The sequence below is a fragment of the Chrysochloris asiatica genome, unplaced genomic scaffold (assembly GCF_000296735.1).
Source record: "Chrysochloris asiatica unplaced genomic scaffold, ChrAsi1.0 scaffold00265, whole genome shotgun sequence".
Taxonomy (NCBI): Eukaryota; Metazoa; Chordata; class Mammalia; order Afrosoricida; family Chrysochloridae; genus Chrysochloris; species Chrysochloris asiatica.
Window position 1 is genome coordinate 826,579 of NW_006408783.1, and position 3,914 is coordinate 830,492.

Genomic DNA, 3,914 nt, shown 5'->3' on the forward strand with positions numbered 1-3,914 from the left:
ACCAGTGATGTATCCACCCTGGCTTTGGGGTGCCTCATTGTCTCCCTTCTTCTGTTTGTCTGTATATTCTTTCGCTATCCCTATCGCCGCTGGATCTCCCCTCCTCGTGAACCAAAAACTCGTGACAACTATGTCGGGGTCAGACCCCGGCAGTGAGGTAGTCCAGGGATTTAGAAGGAGGCTGAGAGAGTCAAAGGGAAATTAAAGCTGCAGTCTGGCTTACTGATCCAGGGGCTGTGGAGCCCCCACCCAGTGACATGGACCTCAACCAGACTATCCAGGCTCTGAAAGGTACTATTGACCTGAAGCTGCGGATTGCAGCTGAGAATGAATTCAACCAGTCCTACAAGATTAACAGTTTTGCCCCAGTTTACTTCGGATTATAGTCTCTGACCATGTGGAATTCCCAGTACTCCAGGCAACTGCCATTTACCTGAAGAACATGGTGACACAGTATTGGCCAGACCGAGAACCTCCACCAGGAGAAGCAATATTTCCATTCAACATTCATGAAAATGATCGCCAGCAGATATGTGATAACATTGTGCAAGGAAAAATTCAGTCTCCAGACTTAGTGACAGTTCAGTTAACAATGTGTCTTCGTGCCATCATTAAACATGATTTTCCTGGTAACTGGCCATTGGTAGTGGCCAAGATAGACTATTACTTACAATCCCAGAGCAGTGGAAGCTGGCTTGGTAGTTGATTATGTCTGTATCAACTGGTGAAGACATACGAGTATAAGAAAGCAGAGGAAAGAGAGTCCCTTATAGCAGCAATGCAAGTATTTCTGCCTCTTATTCAGCAGCAAATTATCCAGCTCCTTTCTGACTCCTCCCATTATTCTGTGTTACTGCAGAAACAGATTCTGAAAAATTTTTATGCCTTTGTTCAGTATGCATTGCCTCTTCAACTGATGAGTAACCAAATGATGACAGAACAATTATTGACAGAACAGTTTCTCCTGAGACTCTGCAAATTGATGCGGATGATAGACCAGAACTAGTATGGTGGAAGTGTAAGAAGTGGGCACTGCATATTGTAGCTCAACTTTTTTAACAGTATGAAGCCCAGGAACAGTCACAAAAGAATATTTTGAATTTTTCTTAAAAACGTATGGAGTAGGAATTCAGCAGGTACTGCTAAAGATTTTAAACCAATATTGATGGAAAGCATTCAACTATCTCAATCAAGGGGTTGTTCATTCTGTAACTTGGAAGCAGATGAAGCCACACATAACAGAATATATGGATGTAATTTTTTCTGTGATGTGTTATAAAGATGAGGATGAAGAGCAGTGGCAAGAGGATCCCTATGAATATATAAGAATGAAATTTGATATTTTGAAGATTATACTTCTCCCCCAACCACAGCCTAGGCTCTCTTATATACTGTGGCAAAGAAAAGAAAAGAGGTGTTGCCAAAAATGATGACGTTCTGTTATCAAATCCTAACAGACCTGAACTTTGACCCTGGGAAGAAAGATAAAGCCCTGCATGTGATTGGTTCCCTGGAGGATATTTTATTGAAGGTCAAGATAATCAAAATGTTAATTTACTTAATTAAACTATGAAAAGTAGGCAAAGGGTAACTCTGAAAGTCACGGGTGATTTAAACTGGTGGCTGCTTCTGGATAATTGAGTGGACTATATATGAATCGTTATTTTTTGTGCTCTATTTCTTTAATTAAAAAGGACTTGTTTCTTAAAAAAAAAAAAAAAAAGAGCAGGAGTGGCAATACTAATCTCTGATAAAACAGCCTTTAAGGCAGAATTCAGCATAATAGATAAAGATGTATATTATCTCATGATTAAAGGGACAATTGAACAAGATGACATAACCATAATAAATAATCTCTGCTCTCAGTGAAAGAGCTCCAAAATAGATAAAGCAAACTCTAATGGGTTTGAAGAAAGAAATAGACAAATCTACAATAATAGTGGGATGTCTTTAATACACCACTTTCGAAAATGGATAGAACAACCAGAAAGAAACTCTACCAAGACACAGAGGAACTAAACAACACAATCAGCCAACTGGACTTCATAGATGTGTACAGAGCATATAACCCAACAACAGCACAATACACATTCTTTTCCAGTGCGCATGGAACATTCTCCAGAATAGATCATGTGTTAGACCACAAAACAAGCCTCCATAAATTTACAAACATCAAAATACTACAAAACATCTTCTCAGACCACAATGCTGTCAAATTAGAATCAACAATAGGAAGTCCAAGGAAATAGAGTCAAAAAATGGAAACTGAATAACATCCTGCTGAAAAGTGACTGGGTAGTAGAAGAAATAAAATCTGAATTCACAAAGGTCCTAGGAACAAATGAGAATGAAAACACAACATACCATAATCTTTGGGACATGGCAAAAGCAGCCCTGAGAGGACAGTTTATTGCAATAAATGCACACATCAAAAAAAAAAAAAAGAAGAAAATAAAGTCAGCACATTAATACAACATCTCCAACATCTGGAAACAGACCAGCAAAGTAAACCTAAAATCAACAGAAGAAAGGATTAGAGCAGGAATAAATTATATAGAAAACAGCAAAACTATAAAAAGAATCAACAAGGACAAAAAGCTGTTTCTTTGAAAGAATTAATAAAATCGACAAACCATCAGCAAACTTAACAAAAGAAAAAAGGAAGAAGATGCAAATAACACGCATAAGAAATCACATGGGTGATATCACAACAGAACCAATCGAAATAAAAAGGACAATAACAGAATATTATGAAGAGTTGTACTCCAATAAATTTGAAAACCTACAGGAGATGGATATATTTTTAGAAAAGCATGAACTACCTAAACTTACACAGAGTGAAGTAGAAAACTTGAACAGACCTATAACAAAGGAAGAAATTGACCAGGTCATCAAAAAACTCCCAACCAAAAAAAGCACAGGTCCAGATGGCTTCACAGGTGAGTTTTACCAAACATTCAGGGAAGAACTGTCACCAATTTTACTCAAATTATTCCAGAATATAGAAGAGGATGGAAAACTTCCTAATACATTTTATGAAGCAAGCATAACCCTCATACCAAAACCAGAGAAGGACAACACTAAGAAAGAAAATTATAGACCAGTATCCCTCATGAACATAGATGCAAAAATTCTCAACAAAATCCTAGCCAACAGAATTCAACAACACATCAAAAAGATAATACATCATGACCAAGTGGGATTCATACCAGGGATTCAAGGATGGTTCAACATTAGGAAAATAATCAATGTAATCCACCATATTAATAAGACAAAGGAAAAGAACCACATGATCATATCAATTGATGCAGAAAAGGCATTTTACAAAATCCAACACCCATTCGTGATAAAAACACACAACAAAGTAGGTATTGAAGGGAAATTCCTCAACATAATTAAGAGCATATATACAAAACCAACAGCTAACCATTCTCAATGAAGAAAAACTGAAAGTCTTCCCTTTGCGAACAGGTATCCAGACAAGGATGCCCTTTATCACCACTCCTATTCAATATTGTTTTGGAAGACTTAGAGCTATAAGGCAAGATAGGGAAATTAAAAGCATCCAAATTGGCAAAGAGAAAGTAAAACTCTCTCTATTTGCAGATGATTTGATCTTTGTTTTCAAAATAAATGTTTTATTGTGAATTGTGTGATAGTCCACATGGGAGAACATTAGTTTTACATTCATTTTATCATCTATCATTTCATTGGCATAGTTACCGTCCCGTCCATGCATCCTCACCCAACCAAAGGGTGTACCCTATAAGCCTGCACCACCCCCACCACAGTCCTCAGACCCTTTCCCTCTCTGGATCCCAAGTCCCCAGCCACATCATCTCTTGACATCGTCTTCTCTGCCTCCATCTCAGGCCTCACTGCTTCTCTGGGTAGGATCCCGCTCTCCGCTTTTC

General features: G+C 38.0%; 1 protein-coding gene and 1 pseudogene across 1 annotated transcript in view; both read left to right on the top strand.

Moving 5' to 3' along the window:
• The window catches only part of TRIM67 (tripartite motif containing 67), a 92,152-nt gene that overhangs the window by 32,368 nt on the left and 55,870 nt on the right, over nucleotides 1-3,914 (top strand). The window lies entirely within an intron of this gene.
• LOC102824045 lies at nucleotides 258-1,573 on the top strand (annotated as a pseudogene).